Source organism: Giraffa tippelskirchi, chromosome 3 (genome assembly GCF_054371585.1).
Source record: "Giraffa tippelskirchi isolate mGirTip1 chromosome 3, T2T-mGirTip1v1.2.pri, whole genome shotgun sequence".
Taxonomy (NCBI): Eukaryota; Metazoa; Chordata; class Mammalia; order Artiodactyla; family Giraffidae; genus Giraffa; species Giraffa tippelskirchi.
The window spans coordinates 170597118-170621242 of record NC_137277.1 but is presented as its reverse complement, the minus strand read 5'-3'; the positions used below and the strand labels follow the sequence as shown (position 1 = coordinate 170621242).

At 39.2% G+C, this 24125-nt stretch overlaps 1 long non-coding RNA gene across 1 annotated transcript; it reads right to left on the bottom strand.

Moving 5' to 3' along the window:
- Window positions 1–522: 522 nt before the first annotated feature.
- LOC145541915 (uncharacterized) lies at window positions 523–21431 on the bottom strand. Its single transcript, XR_014079408.1, has 4 exons — window positions 20976–21431; window positions 19181–19438; window positions 15187–15329; window positions 523–3292 (listed from the first exon to the last, which is right to left on the bottom strand). It is a non-coding gene; the product is annotated as an uncharacterized LOC145541915 (long non-coding RNA).
- Between the last annotated feature and the right edge of the window lie 2694 nt (window positions 21432–24125).

Below are 24125 nucleotides of genomic sequence, written 5' to 3'. Positions count from 1 at the left end.
ATGGCTACGGTCTGGTCATCATGCAGTTAACTTCTTCCACCTGGTGGGGGTGTCAGTATCTATAAAACAGCTCACAGGATATGGCTCAGAATATTATCTATAGCCCTTGAAGAGGAATTAAAGGTTTTTGACTTTGCTTAATGACTAAGCCATCATTATTATTTGACCTCCTCATCTAGTCAAGGCTATGGTTTTTCCAGTGATCATGTATGGATGTGAGAGTTGGACGGTGAAGAAAGCTGAGCGCCGAAGAATTGATGCTTTTGAACTGTGATGTTGGAGAAGACTCTTGAGAGTACCTTGGACTGAAAGGAGATCCAATCAATCCATCCTAAAAGAGATCAATCCTGGGTGTTCATTGGAAGGTCTGATGTTGAAGCTGAAACTCCAATACTTTGGGCACCTCATGCGAAGGGTTGACTCATTGGAAAAGACCCTAATGCTGGGTAAGATTGGGGGCGGGAGGAGAAGGGGACGACAGAAGATGAGATGGTTGGATGGCATCACCGACTCGATGGACATGGGTTTGGGTAGACTCTGGGAGTTGGTGATGGACAGAGAGGCCTGGCGTGCTGCAATTCATGGGGTCGCAAAGAGTCGGACATGACTGAGCGACTGAAATGAACTGAACTGATTTTCATTTCTGCATTTTCTCACTTCTCTGATTAAATTTATTCTATGGCTAAAGTTTTTCCACAGACAAAAGGCAGGCTAAGGACACAGGGGTGAGAGGCAAGGACCATAGAGTGCTGGTCTATTTCAGTGGAACATCTATTAAATGTTGAGACACCATTGTTTTACAGCTCCCCCAAGTTTACCTCAAGCTAATCTCAATTTACTCCTAACCAAGAAATTCTTTAAATACAAATTCAGACCTAGGATTCAACAAATTATTATAATTTTTATTATGACTTCTGATTATGATTATTCTGAAAACACTAGTAAACCCCAGGAGCTAAAAATATCTCCAGCTCAAGATGTTTCACTTGATTTACTCTTTCGTGAGAGGAAATTGTTAATAACATTGAGATGATAGGAAGGCTCAGAGCTTAATAATTTTAAAATAAGTCACACATTGCAAAGATACTGTCCTCATTATAAATTATAAGCATCTAAGTATAGACCCTGATGGTGGCCAATACATAAGTTCCTCATTCAATGTGCTCTTGAGGTCTTTGTGATGTCTGAACATGTCCTCAAATGTTTCAGCATCAGCAGGATTGGTGGTGTCACCCTAGATTCCATTGAATGTGTGTGCTCAGTGGCTTGGGCATGCACTATTCTTTGTGACCCTTTGGATTGTGGCCTGCCAGGCTCCTCTATAAATGGGATTTTTCAGTCAAGAATACTGGAGTGGGTTGCCATTTCTTTTTCCAGGGGATCTTCCCAGCCCAGAGATTGAACCCTGTCTCCTGCATTTCCTGCATTGCAGGCAGATTTTTTGAATAGGCATGTTCTCTCTTTGTACAAGCTATTCCACCTACTTGCATATTCTTTCCCCTATAGTGATTGCTAAACTTACCCTAAAAATTTCGGTTCAGACATTATCTTCCTCAAACCAGATCCTCACCATTATAGCCTGGATTGTTGTTGTCTTTGGATGTTCCTGTGCAACCATGTAGATTCTAATTTATTCACCCTGAATTCATTTATTTATTCATTCAGTTGCTCAATATTTACCTAAATGTTTTCTCCATGCCAATCACTGTCTTAAACACAAAAGAGACAATGGAGAATGAAACATAGGTCATTGTCCTCCTAAAACTTACTGTTCAGAGGGTAACAGGCAGGAAGGCCAGGGGTCTCCAAATGGAAGAAAGAGGCTTCAAGTGTCAGATTTTTTTTTTTCTCTTAAAATTTTGTGTTGCCATGACAACACCTGGTTCCACCTGAACTTAACTTTTTAATGAAACCATGCATTCCTCTCCTCTGGAGGCCAAGAATCCCAGCGTCTTTCACAGCTCAGCAACAACCTTTCATCCTGGGGGCTCATCCGGGATTTTTCAGGACAAGGAAAAGGACACTTGGAGCTCTAGTTCTTTGTTCTCCTAGCAAACAATTTTTCTGCTGTACTTTACTAACTCTACAGTGTGTTTGTGTGTGTGATCAATTAAAAGAGACACATGTGCGAACCAAGGGCTGTGTCCTAATCTGCAGTTCCGAGGTGACCTCATGCGGCTTACGGCAGAAACCCTGTCAGGGGACTATACCGATCTGCTAATGTCAAGAGGCACCCAATGTCTCCTTCAGGGAACGGCCAGAGATGGACAAAGCATGTGGACCGAACTCTCCTTTCTCGGTCAAACTTTCTGGTCTTTTCAACCATTTCATAACTTCTTGGGAATTAGAACTACTAATCTAATCTGTCAGATCATAGACTTTCAAGGGACTTGTGATCTATGCTGTTACCGTGTAGTGTTACTGAGGTCCCAAACTTAGATTGGTAGTCCAGGAGCACCTAGCCGCACTAGGAGTCGAAAGTTTGGAAGCGAGATGGAGCTCTAACTCCAACAGCATCTCTCAGGTTAAAGGTTACTCAGATAGGAAGTACAGCAGGCTTCTTCCTTTGGTAACAGTAGCTCTTAGTGGACCAGCGAAGCCTCTCCAGTGGCTTTTGTCCCAACTCCTTAGATATTCTTCCTGTGGAATCTGTGGGAATACTGGCATGGTGATGCTCAGAAGGAACATATTGGTTTTATGCTTGTACTGGTCTTATTGTGGTCAGGAATATACTTAGGGTTGTGCACAGGCACTCAGGAGAAAAATGTTTCCCCCAGTGGTCTTCTCTTGGGAGGCATTCCAGAAGGTTACTCTGATTGCACCCGAGTGGGATCAGAAGCAAGCAAGGTTTCAATGGTGGGGAGCTGGACATTTGTCTGGGTTGCCATCAGGTCTATCCCTGGTGCATCTCCACCCTGGCTTGGTGGTAGAGCTGGGAGGGACAAGTAAGGCATCTGCATCAGTAAGGGACAGACTAAGTCCAACCAGGGAAGGAAAGCTTTGGTGTGAAGTCTGTATACAGCCCCATCTAGAGCAGGGAGGGGCGCCTTTGGTAGAAAGATGGTGCTGGTTGCTTTTTTTCTCTCTTATATATGGGAGCTAACAATTCCAGCCTCACTCCTTTAAACTGTATCCTGAAAAACTGGGATAGATTTGATCCCCAGAGCTTAAAGAAGACATGCCTGATCTTCCTATGTGATACTGCATGGCCACGGTATCCACTGGAGGATGGCGAACAGTGGCTGGTTGGAGGGTCTCTTAATTATGATACTGTTTTACAAACAAACCAGTTCTGTAGAAAACAAGAGAAAATGGATAAAAGTGTCATATGTGTTGCTCTTTATCTCTCTTTGAGACATGTCAGACTTGTGTCCTAAGGGTGCAGATTTGGGTATGAAACCTTCAGCTGCCTCCTGTCCTCTTACTTTGCTCCTGTATCCAGGGCTCCCAAATGAACAAGCTGAGAGTCAGGGCACCCTTCCAGAAGGGGTTGCCTCAGTCTCAGTAGAAATTCAAACAGTCCCAGTTCTGACTGAGTCTACCTAGAGGATCCAGAAAAGTACATAGAAGACTTTACAGGACTAACTTTATAAACTTACTTGGAGAGATGTAATGTATGTCATGGGACAGACGCTGACTCCTGAGTCGAGAGCTCAAGTTCTGAGGGGAGCTACTACTTTTGGAAATGAATGGCTTGAACGTGAGATAATGGGAAAGATGGAACATGAAATAGCCCTCCTCCTACTAGGAGCCAGGCAGTTTCCACGGCAGAGCCAGACTGGGACTATTATATGGCTAAAAGAAGGTGGGATCAGAACCACTTTGCCAGATGTATTCCTGAAGGACTCAAGCGAGCATGCACTAAGACTTTATGCTAAGATGGCTGACATAGAACAGGGTGAGAAGGAAATTCCTGGTAAATTTCTAGATAATTAGGGGAGGCTCTCTGCAAGTTTACTGACGTTGATCCTGAAAGTACAGAGGAAGAATGATCTTAAAAGATAGATTTCTCACTCAGTCAGCTCCAGATATCTGCCATAAGTTACAAAAACAGGCGTTCAGACCAAATTAGTCTTTAGAAAAACTGTTGCAGTTGGCTCAGATGGTATATTATGGTAGAGAATATGAGGAAGAAAATAAGAGGCAAAAAAAAAACAAAAACAAAAACATGCAATAGACTGAAGCCCCAGCATGGCTGGTTAGGTTCACTCAAAAAGCCTGAGAAAAATGCCCAGAGGGACCCAGGTGAAAAGGGATGGACTTATTGTTACAGTGGAAAGGAGGGGAATCTCAAGCAGAATTGCCCTCAGGCATCTAAGCCTCCCGTGGCTCCATGTCCTGTCCACAAAGGACCATACTAGAGAAGAGACTGCCCTCTGAGGTGTAGGCCCCAGGGGGCAGACTATCAAGACAATTGGGACTGAAGGTGCCCAGGGGACCCCACACAAGCTCCCGTCCTGGTAACACCTGAGGAACCCTGAGTATTAATAACTGTGGGTGGCCAATCAGTTGATTTTCTTCTGGACACTGGGGTAAATTTCTCTGTGAAGTCCCTGGCCTACTTTCCTCCTGATCCACTACTGTAACGGGACTATCTGGACAAGCCAAATGCTATTATTTCAGTCACCTTTTAAGCTGCAGCTGGGACTCTGTGCTGTTTTCTCACAAGTTTCTGATCCTGCCAGAGTCTCCCTCACCCTTTCTGGGGAAGGATATATTGAGCAAAGTCCAGGCCTCTGTTTTCATGAATGCGGAGCCTGCTCTTTCTCTCCCATTAATTGAACAAAATGTAAATCCTAAAGTGTGGGCTGATGGAAAAACTGTGGTTAGAGCACAAAATGTTGTTCCTGTCATTATCAAGCTCAAAGATCCTCACCTATTTCCACATCAAAAGCAGTACCCACTAAATCCCGAGTTAAGGAAGGGTTAAAATCCATCATTGAAGATTTAAAGGAACAGGAACTATTAATTCTCTGTAATAGTCCATGCAACACTCTTATTTTGGAAGTAAAAAAGCCAAATGATAAATGGAGACTAAATCAAGATATACAAATAATAAGTGCTTAATCCTTATATCAATAACCTCAGATATGCAGATGACACCATCCTTATGGCAGAAAGTGAGGAAGAATTAAAGAGCCTCTTGACGAAAGTGAAAGTGGAGAATGAAAAAGTTGGCTTAAAGCTCAACATTCAGAAAACTAAGATCATGGCATCCCATCCCATCACTTCATGGCAAATAGATGGGGAAACAGTGGAAACAGTGGCTAACTTTATTTTTCTGGGCTCCAAAATCACTGAAGATGGTGATTGCAGCCATGAAATTAAAAGATGCTTACTCCTCGGAAGGAAAGTTATGACCAACCTAGATAGCATATTAAAAAGCAGAGACATTACTTTGCCAAAAAAGGTCCATCTAGCCAAGGCTATGGTTTTTCCAGTGGTCATGTATGGATGTGAGAGCTGGACTATAAAGAAAGCTGAGCACCAAAGAATTGATGCTTTTGAACTGTGGTGTTGGAGAAGACTCTCAAGAGTCCCCCTTGGACTGCAAGGAGATCCAACCAGTCCATCCTAAAGGAGATCAGTCCTGGGTATTTATTGGTAGGACTGATGTTGAAGCTGAAACTCTGGTACTTTGGCCACCAGATGCAAAGATCTGACTCATTGGAAAAGACCCTGATGCTGGGAAAGATTGAGAGCATGAGGAGAAGGGGACGACAGAGGATGAGATGGCTGGATGGCATCACCGACTTGATAGCCGTGGGCCTGGGTGGACTCCAGGAGTTGGTGATGGACAGGGAGGCCTGGCATGCTGCGGTTCATGGGGTCGCAAAGAGTCAGACTCAACTGAGTGACTGAACTGAACTGAACTGAACTGAACTGAATCCTTATACTTTATTGTCTGAAATTCCTAAATGAGCCAAATATGACTTCAAGACAATTGAGAAGATTTGGGGGCATAACAGGCTATTACCACATTTGGATTCTGGGTTATGGGGAACTTGCCTGGCCTTTATAAACTTAAAACTGAGACTCAACAGGCCCAACCCGACAAGCCAGTTTGGTCTCCAGATACTCAAAAATATTTTAAGGCTCTTCAAACTGCTCTTCTGCAGGCTCCAACTTTGAGCTTGCCCACAGGATCAGTTTAGTGCCTTACTGAAAAAAGGCTATGGTCACATTCCTTAAGGGTAATTGCTACTATTGTTTTGCTAATGCCTAAATCTCATAAGTTTACTAATGGGCAAAATCTTACTCTACTGACTTCTCATGAGGTAAGTGGGAACTTAAACTCTAAAGTTCAGAGCAACAATGCTCCTCCTTTAAAGCTACTGTAACTCAAGGGACTCTAGGAATAGAATATCACTTATACTGTTCCTGGAGACCCCAGTCTTCAGAAAAAGTTGAAAAGGCTAATGATGTTATTAAAAGACATCCATGTAAGCTAACTCAGGAAACACATGACAGTTGGTTTACAGTTCTACCCATTGCTTTAATGGGGGCTCAAACATCACTCTGTCCTCAAAAGAAGGGACTGTCTTTATGACAGACTGTTTTTGTGCACAGATATTGTCATAGATCCTGAGGTCTTAGAATTAACTATGTGGCTCAGCTTTCAGCTTTTCACCCTCCACATCAATTGAAGGCTTCACATGGTGGGTTTCTCCCCTTCAAGGAAAGGACTTTCTTCAACTCTGAGAATACCTTCACCAACAACAATCGTATATGATGCCTATTCTTGATCTGAAGACATCTAACAGTCCTAAGATGGACTGATGTAACTGTGGACATATTGTGACCTTTAATTTTGATTATGTTTTAACTTGGTTTAATGACTATTTTGCCTTACATCTGTAACTGTATAGTGGGGTTTGTTTCTAACCATCTGAAAGCTTTTAAGTTACAACTGGTTGCCCAGGCTTCGATGAGTGCCACATCCTCCTCCAACTATCACTTGGGGCCCCTGGATTAGAGACCCTCAATATGAAGGTTAGGAGAATATATTGCCTCAACAGTTTAGGGATGACACCCCTCAATAGCAGGAAGTAGTTATGGAACGAACACAACGCCCTTTTCCCAAGCAACATAACTCCTAAAAGAAAAGGGGGGAGTGAAAGAGTAACAGGCAGGAAGACCAGGGGTTTCCAAATGGAGGAAATAGGGTACAAGTGTCAGATTTTTTTTTTTTATCTTAAAATTCTGTGTTGTCATAATGACCCTGGTCCCACCTGAACTTAATTTCTTAATGAAACTATGTTTTTGCTTTGGAATTTGCCTTTCTTCAAAATAGTTCCACCTAAGACTTACTTTTTTTACTTTTCAGTGGAAGAAAACATCAAATATACAATAAAAATAATGAATAAAATTGTTAAAATTGTGATGTTATTAAAGGATAAATAAAGAGTGATGGATTTGTGATAGAATACAAGTGTATGAGAAGTTATATAAATGGTACTACATCATTCCTATTAAACTAATATTCTGATACACTCTAAATTTGAAACTTTGGACAAACTAGAAACTACTGAAATTATTTTTAAAAATTGTTTCCTTCAGCACCTCCTAAAAATAACTAGGCATCATTTTATATAAATTTTATTAGGAAATCTTACGAATTTATACCTTCACTGCCACCATCCCTCCTTTTTGTAGGCTTCAGTTCAGTTCAGTCACTCAGTCATGTCCAACTCTTTGCAACCCCATGGATGGCAGCATGCTAGGCTTCTCTGTCCATCACCAACTGCCAAAACTTGCTCAAACTCATGTCCATCACGTCAATGATGCCATCCAACCAACTCATCCTTGCCGTCCCCTGCTCCTTCCACCTTCAATATTTCCCAGCATCAGGGTCTTTTCCAATGAGTCAGTTCTTCACATCAGGTAGCCAAATTATCGGAGTCTCATCTTCAGCATCAGTCTTTCCAATGAATATCCAGGACTGATTTCCTTTAGGATTGCCTGGTTGGATCTTTTGCAGTCCAAGGGACTCTCAAGAGTCTTCTCCAGCACCATTGTTCAAAAGCATCAATTATTCGGTGCTCAGCTCTCTTTATACTCCAACTCTCACATCCATACATGACTACCAGAAAAACCGTAGCTTTGACTAGATGGACCTTTGTTGGCAAAGTAGTGTCTCTGCCTTTTAATATGCTGTCTAGGTTGGTCATAGCTGTTCTTCCAAGGACAAGGCTGCAGTCACCATCTGCAGTGATTTTGGAGCCCCCCAAAAATTGTCTGTCACTGTTTCCACTCTTTCCCCATCTATTTGCCATGAAGTGATGGGACCAGATGCCATGATCTTATTTTTCTAAATGTTCAATTTTAAGCCAACTTTTTCGGTCTCCTCTTTCAATTTCATTAAGAGGCTTTTTAGTTCTTCTTCGTTTTTTGCCATGAGGGTGGTGTCATCTGCATATCTGAAGTTATTGATATTTTTCCCAGCAATCTTGATTCCAGCTTGTGCTTCATCCAGCCAGGCATTTTGCATGATATACTCTGCATATAAGTTAAATAAGCAGGGTGAAAATATACAACCTGTACGTATTCCTCTCCTGATTTAGAACCAGTTCTAACTCTTGCTTTCTGACCTGCATACAGATTTCTCAGGAGGCAAGTCAGGTGGTCTGGAATTCCCATCTCTTTAAGAATTTTCCACAGTTTGTTGTGATCTACACAGTCAAAGGCTTGGTGAAATCAATAAAGCAGAAGTAGATGTTTTTCTGGAACTCTCTTGCTTTTTTGATGACCCAATGAATGTTGGCAATTTAATCTCTGCTTCCTCTGCCTTTTTAAATCCAGGTTGAACATCTGGAAGTTCACGGTTCACGTACTATTGAAGACTGGCTTGGAGAATTTGGAGCACTGCTTTGCTAGCGTGTGAAATGAGTGCAATTCTGTGGTAGTTTGAACGTTTTTGGCATTGCCTTTCTTTGGGTTTGGAATGAAAACTGATCTTTTCCAGTCCTATGGTCACTGCTGAGTTTTCCAAATTTATTTGCATATTGAGTTCAGCACTTTCACAGCATCACCTTTTAGGCTTTGAAATAGCTCAACTGGATTTCCATCACCTCCACTAGCTTTGTTCGTAGTAATGCTTCCTAAAGCCCACTTGACTTCGCATTCCAGGATGTCTGGCTCTAAGTGACTCATCACACCAATGTGGTTACCTGGTTATGAAAAATTTTTTTTGTACAGTTATTCTGGCTACTATTGCCATCTCTTCTTAAAATCTTCTGCTCCTGTTAGATCCATAATATTTCTGTCCTTTTTTGTTTCCATTTTTGCATGAAATATTCCCCTGGTATCTCTAATTTTCTTGATGAGAAAATTTTCACCTTCTATTGTTTCCTCTATTTCTTTGCATTGATAACTGAGGAAGGCTTTCTTCTCTCTCCATGCTATTCTTTGTAACTCCGCATTCAAATGGGTATATCTTTCCTTTTCTCCTTTGCCTTTTGCTCCTCTTCTTTTCTCAGCTATTTGTAAGGCCTCAGCAAACAGCCATTTAGCCTTTTTGCATTTCTTTTTCTTGGGGATGGTCTTGATCACTGCCTCCTGTACAGTGTCACAAACCTCTATCCATAGTTCTTCAGGCACTCTGTCAGATCTAATCACTTGAATCTATTTGTCACTTCCACTGTATAATTGTAAGGGATTTGGTATAGATAATACACGAATGGCCTTGTGGTTTTCCCTACTTTCTGCAATTTAAGTCTGAATTTTCCAATAAGGAGTTCGTGATCTGAGCCACAGTCAATTCCTGGTCATTTTTTTCTGACTGTATAGAGCTTCTCCATCTTTGGCTGCAAAGAATATTATCAATCATCTGATTTCAGTATTGCCCATCTGATGATGTCCATGTGCAGAGTCTTCTCTTTTGTTGTTGGAAGAGGATGTTTGCTGTGACCAATGTGTTCTCTTGGCAAAACTCTGTTAGCCTTTTCCCTGCTTCATTTTGTACTCTGAGGCCAAATTTTCCTGTTACTCCAAGTATCTCTTGACTTCCTACTTTTGCATTTCAGTCCCCTACGATGAAAAGGACATCTTTTTTGGGTGTTAGTCTAGAAGGTCTTGTAGGTCTTCATAGAATTTTTCAGCTTCAGCTTCTTCAGCATTTAGTGGTTGGGGCACAGACTTGGATTACTGTGATAGTGAATGGTTTGCCTTGGAAACAAACAGAGATCTTTCTGCAATTTTTGAGATTGCACCCAAGTACTGCATTTCAGACTCGTTTGTTGACTATGAGGGCTATTCCATTTCTTCTAAGGAATTCTTGCCCACAGTAGTAGATATAATGATCATCTGAATTAAATTCGCCCATTCCAGTCCATTTTAGTTTACTGATTCCTAAAATGTCGATGTTCACACTTGCCATCTCTTTTTGACCACTTCCAATTTACCTTGATTCATAGACCTAACATTCCAGGTTCCTATACAATATTGTTCTTTACAGCAGCAGACTTTACTTCTATCACCAGTCACATGCACAACTGGGCATTGTTTTCACTTTGGTTTCATTCTTTCTGGTGTTATTTCTCCACTCTTTTCCAGTAGCATATTGTCTACCTACGAATCTGGGGAGTTCATCTTTCAGGGTCATATCTTTTTGTGTTTTCGTACTGTTCATGAGGTTCTCATGGGGTTTCATATTGTTCATGAGTTTTCTAGGTTTAGGGATTAGTTATCTCTGGCAACTGCACAACTGCAATATGTCCCCTGTTTTCGGGTTCTTTCTTAATTCCCATTACAAGGGAATTCCCATTACAAGGGTTTTTGTTGTTGTTGTTGTTGTTTTCACAGCCATATCTGATCAGATATTCATTATCCCAGTAGCTAAGAGATGATTGATCCTAGTATCTGTCGAGGCCAAGATGATAGAATAATGACTTCTATTCTATAACATTGTCTCTTTTAGCATAATAAAAAATGTAAATATTACTGGCTGATTCCTTTAAAATTAGATTTCAAAATATACATAGCCCATCTTCCCCTTTTCTTCTTTCAAGAACTGCCAGGCAACAGGAAGAGACAGGGGGTACTTGGCATTCTTTGCTTTTATAACAGATTACTACAAACTTGGTGGTTTAAAACAGCAGAAAGGTATTCTCTTGCAGTTCTGGCAAGGATTCTGGGGCATGGAGTCAAACAGATCCATCTCAGGAACACTGGGCAGGACGTTGAGCTCCCTAAGCCTTGATCTCCTCATCTGTGAAATGGAGCCATTCATTCATAATTCATACTTTGTCTGAGGGGATTAAAGGAGATAATCCAAACAAAGACTGATTCTGAAGACTGTAAATGTCCTGTGAATGCTAGTTATTGGTAATATTTAGTAAGTGCTCTGTGAATATCAGCTACTCCATTAACAAACATAAAGTGTTTGGTCTTTCATTTGTGATACACCAGACAATGGTAGTGACAGAGACTACAAAGCATTCTAAATAAGAGCATAAGCTCCAGAATCAGATAGAGCTAATTGAATCTAGTTTGACTACTTCTGCCTTGGACTAGTTCCTTACTTTTTTGTAAGTACAAGTATCTTCATACATTAAACGGAATTATGAATGGCAACCACCTCACAGGGTTGCTGTGAATATTAAAAGATAGGAAGTCAGTAAAGTATTTCATATGGACCTTGCACACAAGAAGCAATTACAGAACGGTTGTTGTATCATTATTCAAATGTTATAAGATGAACATTTACTCAGTTTTGGCTAAAGGACCAGGTACTATGCCAAGTTCTTTTGCAGGTGATTGCCTTCAAGACTCAAAATACTTTGATGAATTAAAGCCATCATTGTCCACAAGTCATTGCTGAGAAAACAGAAGTCTATAGTGACTTGTCTGAAGTCAGAGTTAGTTAAGAAGACAATGAAGCTAGGGCTCAACCCATAAGATCTGGCAGCAGAACTTAACCTACTAAACACCTAAGTTTACAGAAAGATTCTCATAGACTATAACCGAGCATACCATCTGCTCCCAAGTGAAGAGCAGTAACCCAGAGACAGAACTTCTAAGTGACAGGTTCAAACTTGCCTCTAGGACTTCAGGAATTTGAAGAGATTGAGGATGAAGGAAAAAACTGCTTTGAGATGCAGAATCAAGAAACTGGACATCCAGAGAGGGAAAGACAAGGCTTCAGTGCCCCCAAAACAAAGAAACCTGGATCCAAAAGAAACATCAATTGTCTGAAGAGCTGCAGGCTCACTTCGGTGAATCATCATTCATTTTCCCAAACATACCACATGATTTCTTCCCTCAAGGAAACTCTCTCTGAACTTCTACACACAGATGATCTTATTTTTATAAAAGTCAAAATAACACATAATGGATCTAGACATAAAACATCAAAAGAGAAGTTTTGGAGTATTACGGTGTTTTGATTATAGATTTCAAAGATTATTTTTTATTAATCTGCAAGCTAAAAATGATGAGACAAAATAAATGTTCTTAAAAGATACCAATCAAAATTTAATTCTTAAAGGTATGAAATGAAGATAAATGTCTATAAATCATATAAATATCTCCTTACTGCTTTCCCTAATCCTTGTGTTCCCATTCTGAATTACATATTTACAGTAGGAAGACCAGTTTCTATTTATTTACAGAAATATTTATTCATCAAATTTCAAACTTTTATTATCACCTTTACACTATGCAAGAAGCCTTAAGAATACTCCCTTTATTAATTCCCTATTTCTAAAGGCAAGACTAAAGCTCCCAGTACTATTCGGCACCAGCTGACTCACTGCCAGGGACCTTCAGACAGTTGATTCTAGAGGCTTCTATTCATAAAAACCATCAGGCAGCTGTCCCCTGGGAGGTTGCCACGGCAACCTGTAAGCAAGACCCCACAGATGCAGATGTAAGTTTGGTCACATCTACACAGTCAACAAAAAGGCAGCACACAAGACCCAGCTGCCAGTGTGTAGAAACATCAACATGTGAGTCCATGGGCAATGTCAAAGGTGAACAATATGCACAGTCTCACCAACTCTGGGTCCCAGTAGCCTGAGATTATCTTGAATCCCTTTTTTCTCACCTCAATATCTAATTATCTCAATATCCAAATGTCCAAATATCAGCAATTTTCATATCTAATTATATATCCAATTATGTACAAAATACATGTTCCTTCATCTCTATCTCTACATTCCCATCAGCTTGGATCCAGGCCGTTGTGATCTTTTACCCAGATAATCACAACAGTCTCCAGTCAGTAGCCTTCTCTTCTGCAATATTCTGTGCTCCTCACACAGCTCTAAGAAGACCTTCTTCCTCCAGATATTGATTTCAAAACACCACACTCCACTAAAAGAACCAAGTATTGGGGCAGGAAAACCAAGATAAATCTCAACCATTTGTGCCAAACATTAAGAAACTGCTAAAAAACTGATGGAGACAGGTTAAAAGAACAAACAAACCAAGTTGAAAGAGGCTCCACTGGCCAAATATATGGTAGTTTGTGTGTCAAAATGAATAACAGTGTAGACTAGAAACCATTGATAAAACCAGAATCCATAAGGTCATGCTGAGAATAAGTGAGGAAATACACAAGTAAACATTTTTAAAAAATAAGAAGCCTGGCATGTTGCAGTCCATGGGATTGCAAAGAGTCAGACATAACTTAGCAACTGAACAACAACAAGTAAAGGAGAATGACAACTAATATATGGAAGAATTATAAAAATCAAATATCATGATAATTGATTCAAGTGAGAATTCTCATTAATGTTAAATATTATTGAATTGAAGTTTAATAGGAAGTAGTATATATACAGATTCTCAAAGTATCTCCCAGGAAAAGGAAAAATAATAACTTTCCAGTGGAGAAATGCAACTAACATTACCATAACCAAATAGTCAAAGTTAGCATCACCAATGAATAAGGCAAAGTGACGTCATAGCTCTCCTGGTGTGCTGCAGAGAGAAGGTCATAATTTCTGCATCCTTCCTGTAAAAGGACACCACTTCTGTGGTATTTCTGCCAAAAAGCCATCACCTGAATCTAATCATGATGAAGTATCAGACTATCTGAAATTGAAGGGCTTTGAGATTTCACCTCAGCTGGCCTGTACTTTTCAAAACATCAATGTCACGAGGATAAAGGCTGAGTGACCTGTTCCAGAACAAAAGAAATGAAGGCTACACGACAACTCAAGGCAGTATGTGCTTCTGAAATAGCTCCTCCTGAATCCAAAAATATGATTAATTACTATAAGGAACACTAGAGAAACTGCTGGAGAAATTTAAATATGCTGTATTTCTCTAATAATAATAGGGTGCCAAGTTTATATTTATTGAATTTGGTTTAATTGCATTTTGGATTATGTAAGAAAAACTATTTTTTTCTTTGGAGATACTGAACTATTTAGAGGTAAACCATCATGCAATTTATACCTTATGTCTAGATGTTAGTAATACAATAATAATAATCTATATAAAGAGAGAACAAATATGATAAATCACAAATCGAGGTCAAAAGCACAAAGAAATTCATTGTACTGTTCTGGTAAATTGCTTGTTTAATTTTTTTAAATAAAAAGTGAAACAATTTAAATTGATCTTGTTATAATATGGTTTTTCTGATTGTTTCTCTTAAACCCCTATAATAGTTTCCATTTCTGTTAGAATAAAATTAATTTCCTAAAAGACCCTGACCACCATTCCATCCTTGCCTAGAACAAATCTTGTGATCGCACTGGTTTTCTTTCACTTTCAAGAAAACATTAAGGTCTTTCATGCCTCACAGATGCTCTTATTCTACTTTTATTACTGGTTTTGTATCTATCTGTTTGTCTATCTATCTATCATCTATCTCTATTTCTGTTTTGCTTTCTTTCCTTTTGTCCACGTTATAAAGCTCCCAGGTTAATAAATGTCACTCCTTAGAAAAGTTTCCTCTGACTCCTCTGGGCTCCTCCTGTTTTCTCTATCAGAAACTCTAATCTATTCAAAACCCTATCAAAACTGACAGTTGCTCTGTTTATTCATCTCATTACTGGTGTGTCAGTCATGTCCATTTCAATTTACTTTTATACTTCAAAATGTCAGAAACCGTGATCACCTTGTTCTAGTCCCTTTTCCTACTCCAGCTTCTTCAATAGAGTTCGCCCACCTGAAAGAATGATGCATTCAGATAACTGGGGAAAGAAACTGGCACGGCAGAAATACATGACTTACCATCTATTCCTTTCTATGTCATCTCTTTGAAAGCTCAGTAGTTAATAAAGGGGAATTCTCTCTTCTTCCAGTCCTCCATGCCCTTGTTTTGATGGTCTCCAGAAGGTCATTCAGGGAGTTTCCTGCTTTGCATTATAGGTTGCCTTGAGAAATACAGGTTAATGAGGCCATCATTTAATGCTTCAATTCTGTATAAAACAAAGTGATTTTTCAGCCTCTGAAATGTAAAATGTAAAACTAACCCATCCTGAGGTAATCGATTCCAACTTTGAATGGATTTCAGGGTGAGAAAGTTTCTTTCTTTCTTTCTTTGGTTCCTGTCCTTGTGCAAATCGTAGTTCTTGGCCCACTCAGAACAAATGAGTTTTTCAGTTCTTATATATTTGAGAACTTCTTTGAGTTTTTCTCCACTGGTCTTTTCTCCCTTGTTCTAATGAAAGACATATCTCTTTTTGAGAAAATTAGATGTATATTTATTCTGTATTGGAATATTTTCTCAGTTGTCTAAATGAAGGGAAAACATTTTCTTTGTGGCCCTGCTCTAAATGAAGGCAAATATGAAAAGAATATGATATCTGATCCTTCTAAGCCCATCAAATGTACTTTCTCCAAGAGAGCTAACACTATGTTCCCTTTCTGAGCTTTTCTGAAGATTTTCTTTAGCTAAATTATCTCTCAATTAAGCTTTCTCTCTTTGCAATTTAGTGTATATAAAGTACATAACCTGGAGAAGGAAATGGCAACCCACTCCAGTACTCTTGCCTGGAGAATTCCATGGACAAAGGAGCCTGGTGGCTGCAGTTCATGGGGTTGCAAAGAGTCGGACACGACTGAGCGACTATCATTCATTCATTCATTCATCAAAGTACATAACGGGCCACATATACAAAAAATACTAGCATTTTCAGGACTTACTTTATATCACGTGTGTGTTAGTATGTCTTTTTCTCCCTGTTATACTTATCATTTAGGTAAAATTGTACCAGATGAAGAAATAGAGGAGTTAAATAATTTGTCCAAGGCACACAGCTAACAAGTGCTAGAGTCTGGATTTTTACCTTAATTTTATATCATTTTATGATTTTAATGAAATTAAAATTATAAATTAAAGGAAATAAATAATGTGAATAAATTAGTCAGCTGCTGGTACTACAAATTGCAAAACAGTTTGGATAAGTTACCTCAGAACCTACTTTTTCAGTGGTTGGGATAAAGTCAGTGTCAGTGGGTAGCATATGAGGAATGAAAGTGATATAATATTTTAGATGGTAATAAAATATTAAAATGAAAGACTAAGTATCTAATCCTTTTGGCAAGTCAAATCCTTATTTAATAGCCTGTCTAATATTGGTCATCAGACTTCAAAAGATTCTAAAAAAACTGGAGCGGATCTAAGAAATACAAACAGAAGTAATGAAATGGGAAAGAAATCTAGTATAATAAGGCACTAAAATTACTTGCTAAATGAATACACAAATTAATGAATGAAACTGGCTCTTTACAGTGCAACACAAATACTAAAATGTGACCTGATTACAATCTTCAGAGATCAAATGAAGTTTTTCTTTGCATCTGTCGAGATTTTAAGAGGCCCTAGAAAAAGGTCTCTTAAGATTTTAAGAATAATTTCTTTATCATCGAAAAGGCATGATAGTGAAATAGATGATCAAGTAAGTGGTGGACATTTGTGACAAACAGAAGAACAGAAAATGATGTTTTGGATATGACTTCAGCTTTTGGAGTCAGACCACATGGGATTTAGACAACTCCCACTGTGACCTCTTCCACTTCTACTAATCTTTAATTCCTGGTTCAACAGCTAAACTTAAGATCACAATACTGGAAAGAATCTTCAAGGAACAATTATCCAGGAAGTTCTCAGATCTTTCTGTTTTGGTGATTCTATAAGTATCCAGGTTCTTCTCTTCTATTCGCTCTCTCTCTCTCAAATCAAATCTTACTTACTAAAGCTAGAAAGAATTAACTGAGAAGAAAATAAAAAGCATCAGAAATGTGATAAAAATTGTTGCTCAAGATTATCCTAAAAAGAAGGAATATAGCCAAGAAAAGAAAATGGAAGACAGATAATAAATTGAACTATTTTTTTTTCCACTAATCATTTTTTGGGGTATGTTGACCCATTCTTGGGACCACCTTATTCAAAGACACTCTGGTTTAATCCATTCACTGTTTCTTTAAAAAAAAAAAACACAAAAAAACTATCATTAAAGCTCTCTACAGAATTACCATGGCATACATTCCTATTATGTTCAACAATTATTGCCAGCAGAAATAACATATTAATATCGATAATAGTAACAAATAGCTTCTGTGTTAGTCAAGGTCCTCTGCAAAGCAGAGGTCAAGATTGAATCTAATGTACAAAAAAATCTTAGGGGAAATATTAATACCTGTGAAAGGAAAAAAGGCTGAGATAGTATTAGATCACAATGAAATTCTGATTCCAAGTTAAGGAAGAAAGGAGGCTTGGGTGTAAGCATCATAGAATGCAGTGAAGCTTTAAAGAAAATTCAGCAAGTCTGTAAGGAGTTCAGTTCAGTTCAGTTCAGTTGCTCAGTCATGTCCGACTCTTTGCAACCCCATGGGCTGCAGCACAACAGGCTTCTCTGTCCGTCACGAATTCCCGGAGCTTACTCAAACTCATGTCCATCGAGTCGGTGATGCCATCCAACCATCTCATCCTCTGTCATCCCCTTCTCCTCCTGCCTTCAATCTTTCCCAGCATCAGGATCTTTTCAAATGAGTTGGTTCTTCACATCAGGTGGCCAAAGTATTGGAGTTTCAGCTTTAACATCAGTCCTTCCAATGAACACCCAGAACTGATCTCCTTTAGGATGGACTGGTTGGATCTCCTTGATGTCCAAGGGACTCTCAAGAGTCTTGTCCAACACCACAGTTCAAAAGCATCGATTCTTCTGTGCTCAGCTTTCTTTATAGTCCAACTCTCACATCCATACGTGACTACTGGAAAAGCCATAGCCTCGACTAGACAGATCTTGGTTGGCAAAGTAATGTCTCTGCTTTTTAATATGCTCTCTAGTTTGGCCATAACTTTTCTTCCAAGGAGCAAGCATCTTTTAATTTCATGGCTGCAGTCACCACCTACAGTGATTTTGGAGCCCCAAAAATAAAGTCTCTCGCTGTTTCCATTGTTTCCCCATCTATTCACCATGAAGTGATGGGACCAGATGCCATGATCTTAGCTTTATGAATGTTGAGTTTTAAGCTAAGTTTTTCACTCTCCTCTTTCACTTTCATCAACAGGCTCTTTGGTAAGGAGTGGTTAAGCCTAAATAACTTGTCCAAGGGGGCCACTACCCCCGCAACCCTGCTCTGCTCCAACTCCCAGAAATGCTTCACAATCAGTTATTGGCACTCACATGGCAAGAGATTTCATAGCCACCAGCTAAGGCCCTAAACTGTTTCCCTCTCTGTAATCTAAGATCTGGGAGGCACATTCCCATGTCCACCAAAGCTATAGCTTCTCATGTCCTGTCTTGTGCCCCACACTGTGTTAAGTACTCTAAGATGTTGTTGGATCTTTACAAAACTTGTCCAATAACAACAGTGATGAAATGGCAGAGTGGATGTCAATACACCTCTCTGACTCATCAGCCTAAGCTCTTGCCACCAACCCCCCTCACCACCACATACACCCAACTGGACTATTCTACCTCTCTTTATGCCTCACTGCCCTGATTACACTTTTAAAATATCCAAAGTGAATAATCTAGGCTATAATTTAGAGCTATTTCTGCTTGCTTTTCATTGTGATGGAAAGGGAGAGAACAGTTCAGTCTAACCCTTCAAATGCTTAAAAAGTATACTTTGGCCATCTGTTCTCTCTGATGAGCAGCACAAGTGCCTGTAATAGGTTTGCACAGAACTTGTGACCCCAGCTTCCATTATCGCCATTTAGTGCTGTATTCAGCACCACCTCCCCATCTTGGGCACACTCACAATGCTGACTCACCGTTGTTTTAGGTCCACCTAATTTCTCGAAGCCTTGTGCACAGCCAGTAGATACATTCCTCCTCCAGTCCTTAACAGTACTTTACTGTCGTCCTTTTCCAATATGATTTTAATCTCTCATCTTGTATTATTCATGATTGCTCTTACTTTCATCCCTTTCATGTCATCTTGATCCCATTCGGAAGGTTCGTATATGAATATGCTTTATGTTCCTTTCTCTGAGCTTTTCAACTACAAAGAGTAGTTTCAAGTGCCAAGTCTGCAAACAAAACATCCACCAATTATGTTCTTTGCTGAATACACCTGCGAGTCTCTTCTAATGGGTGATTTCATCAACTGTCAAATATACAGTAATTGGGTATTTTTATTGTATCTTTATTTTTTAATTTCAAAAATAGTATTAAAGTATAATGATATACAATAAATCAGTCTTTTAAAAGTACAGCTCTAAGTTTTGACACACAAAGAAAGGTATGTAAATTCCACCACAGTCAAGATAAAGAACAGTTTCATACCCCTGCAAATTCGCACTGTGAAACTGTTGTTAAACCCTCCCCCACTGTCAGTTCCTGGTAACCATTTATTTCTCTTTCTCTGTCTGTACGGTTTTGGCTTTTCTCGAATGTTATGTAAATGGAATCACATGATTGTAACCTTTCCGTCTGACCTGTTTTATGTGCATGCTGTCTTTTTAGTCATGGCCAACTCTGTGCTACCCTATAGAGCATAGCTCGCCAGGCTCCTCTCTCCATGGGATTCTCCAGGCAAGAATACTGGAGTGGGCTGCCATTTCCTACTCCAGGAGATCTTCCCAGCCCACGGATTGAACCCTTGTCTCTTAGATCTCCTGCATTGGCAGGCAGGTTCTTTACCATGAGTGCCACCTGAGATGAAATTTATGTATGTGGACAGTGAGGATTAGTTAGAAAAAGAGTGAATTAGATGTATGATATAAAGATTAAATTTGATACATTTATTTCACTTAGTATGGAATCCCTATGATTTATGGAAAGCTGGATGTTTTCCATCTATCATCTCGTTTCACTCTTACTACAACCCACCAATGAGCACACTATAATTATGCTCATTTTACAGGTGATAAAACTGAGAATCAGATCATTTAAGTAGTTTGCTTGGTACAGTTCAGATCCAGGACTGTTCAAATGCAAGTTTTATGCACATTTTATGATACTACAGGTCCAATCTGACTTCAGTTTAGAGTATAACTCGAAGCAACTCTTGAAGTATTTATTTTTAAAGCCACATAGCACTGTCTCCAATCTGTAATCATCATATATAAACTGCTTTTGTCCTACTATAATTATTGTAAAAACTGATAGGTTATAATTTTTTAATTCTGTTCTATACTATTTTCCTCTATACTAAATGGCCTGATATTTTTTGTTCAGTCTAAAAATATTCTTGTTATTAAAAGATCTACTGTTTACCATATAAATCATAAATTGTCCAGAGCTCTTTCCCTTATTTGTCTTGTATCTACTTTGATTATATCACCAAGAGAACAACATATTAAGGTATTGCACACATATATTAAAGTGGTCTAACACCCCAGCATTTTAATGACACAATATGCTGGTTTGAATTATGAAGAACCATGTTAAGAGAACTCATAGTAAAGAGCACTCACGGTAAAGAAAACTGTTACAATCCCATCCCTGCCTCAACTTATTTTCTTTTTCCTTATTTTTAGTACTTAAAAAAGTAAACATTATCATTAGCAATTTTCTAGTCTACCATTTTGGGATAAGATGAAGAGTAAAAAAATACACATTTACATGCATTTATGTAGCCCGAATTTCCCTTTGCCTCAGGAGCTTTTGGATATATGGTCTCAGGTGAAGACGTACAAGCAAATTTCATCAAGTTCTGGTCCATTGGTAACTTCTAGACCTCTAGCTCCCAGGATCTCATATTTTCTCCACCAGCTCCATGAATTCTGCAAGGCAATCTTTCCCGACTCATGAATAAATGTGGACTTCAGGTCTGTATTCTAACCCTCTATCACCATGGCTCTCTGCCACCCAAGAGTTTAAGTTCAATCCTCATGGCACCTGAGAGCTCTGAGATCCTAAAAAGTAAGAAGTTGAATGGCTCTTACTCCCTACAAACATGAATCTGTGGGCGTCTCAGTGTGGAGTCATTTGACCCCACCATTGCTAAGAAATGAATTCCTCCCACATATATTCATGTCATAAGGTTGAATCAAGTTTGCCATGAACCAGTTCTTCATTGACTTAAAGCGAACTTTCAAGCTGGGAAATCTGTGATTCCACATTTTAATACAGTTTCTGTGTGTACCTTGCCCCCCACCATCACTACTACAATCACCCAACTTTACCAAACATATCTCCATATGCCGGAATTCTGATTAACTACACACCTTCAGGGTTTCTTGCTTAGTTTTGTGTTTTTCCTCCAGTGATATATCTATCCATGTAAATGAACAGATACAACCAGGTGTTTGGGGAGGGGCTGGGACAGAAGATTACTTGTCTCCATAAACTAAATGAAGATGAATCTGAATCTCAACCCCACCGCAGCATAGATCTGTTCTGCTGCAACTCAGGATGAAAATTGATCATGGATATAAAATGCTGGGCATTATAGCTAACATGTAATGGTTATTCAGTTCATCTGATTTTCCTTACTTTGCTTCTAGGAGGCAAAGCTGCTTCAACTCGGAAGATACATTTTATGATTTTTGTGGTTTCTTCAGTAATCTTTATTAAATTGCTCTGCTCAGAGATAGTCAATAGTTTGTTTACTGAGTAAACCAACAACAACAACAAAAAAACATTGAGTAGGAAAGATAACAGTGTTTAAGAGAAGGAGAAATAAAATTATACCTACCTGAAAATCTCACCATTCATTGTGTGTCTCATTTTCTAAGAGGTATAAAGAAAACATCAAGACAACTTGTCTATTTCTGAGATTCCGCATTTTACACCAAATATTGGGTCAGTTCCTGTGCTGTGCTCTGCTCAGTGGTTCAGTCATGTCCAACTCTTTGCGACCGCATGGATTGTAGCCTGTCAGGCTCCTCTGTCCATGGGATTTCCCAGGCAAGACTACTGAAGTGGGTTGCCATTTCCTCCTCCAGGGGATCTTCCTGCCCCAGGGATCAAATCTGCATCTCCTGCATTGGCAGATAGATTCTTTTACCACTGTGCCACCTAGGAAGCCCTGATGGGTCAGTTAGATAAATATAAAGTTTCAAAGCTATAGTTGAAGCAAAAGCCTGATCAAAACTTAGAAAAAGATAAATAATGCATTTTGCAAACAATGACTGACATTGCAACTAAAAAGGTGAAATTGTTTATTACATTAAAATCTCTGCACAATATATTAAGATTTGAAAAACTTTTATTTGACATTAAAAAATGAATTTGATTCTTCACCAAATGAAACATCATATTTACTTTGAACTAACTTTTTTTTTCACTTTAAATTATTCAGAAAGGCAAGATTTATCTCTGGCATGTTTTCGTTATGAGTGCTCAGATGACTTTGTCTTGTACGAAATGTCATTTTCAAATTAACAGTTATAAAAGATGAAGTGATTTAATATTTCCACCTCAGAACTGCTTTAAATATGCTGGTTTTTCATTCAATTTTTGATATGTTTATATCAAGTTTCTTATGTGACCATGGTCTCTTCACCTAGGTTAATCACATTCCCACAATCACAGTAAATTTCATCAATCTTCTAGAGAAGGAGGAATGCAATGAATATTATGACAACAAGAAAATGTCTTCCCTGGTGGCACAATGGTAAAGAATCTACCTACCAATGTAGGATATGTGGGTTTGATCCCCAAGTCCTGGAAGGTCCCACAAGCTGCAGAGCCAATAAGCCAGTGTGCCACAACTATTGAGTCTGTGCTCTAGAGCCCGGGAGCAGCAACTGCTGAAGCCCATGTGTCCTAGAGATTGTGCTCCATGACAAGAGAAGCCACAGCAATGAGAAGCCAGCATACCACAATTAGAGAGTAGGCGCCCCCCACCCCTACTCACTGCAACTAGAGAAAAGCCCACACAGCAATGAAGACCCAGCAGAGCCAAAATACATTAATTAATTAATCTTAAAAGAAAAAGTCAGACAATCAGGTACCTTTGAGACTCGGGCCTTCTTATTGGCCTACAGTGGTATCTGAATGATCTGATTTATTCTATGTCATTACATGTTCAGATTAATCTATATAATACACAGTTTATAGTCCTAATTGTATCACTAGGTTTGAAATTGTAGAGTTATACAGAGAAACCAAGTTATCCTGTTTAGAGAACCTCTGTGTGTTTATTGATAATGATTGCTGGCTTAAGGTACTCCATCTCAATATGAATATTGCTTGTTATTCAAAGGAGTCAAACATTTTCAGAGGCATATTTCACATTGATTTTTCCTTTTCTGTCATCCTTCAGGAAATTGAAATATTACGGTGGTATTTTAGTCTTCTACTTAAGCTGTCTAAAAATTACACAAGTGCTTCCCTGGTGGCTGTGGTAAAGAATTCATCTGCCAATGCAAGAGACGTGGGTTCAGTCCCTGGGTGGGGAAGATCCCTTGGAAGAGGAAATGGCACCCCACTCCAGTATTCTTGCCTGGAAAATTCCATGGCAGAGGAGCCTGGTGGACTACAGTCCATGAGGTCCCAAAGAGTCAGACATGACTCAGCAACTGAGCACAGCACAACACAGCCAATGCAGGAGACGTGAGTTTAATCCTTGGGTGGGGAAGATGCCCTGGAGTAGGTAATGGCAACCAACTCCATTATTCTTGCCTGAGAAATCCCATGGACAGAGGAGCCTGACAGGCTATAGTCCAAGTGGTCTCTAAAAGGTCAGACACGACTTAGCAACTAAATAACAGCGTAGTATTGTCCACATTAGACAATATGTTAGGTGCTAAAGATTTTAGAATGACA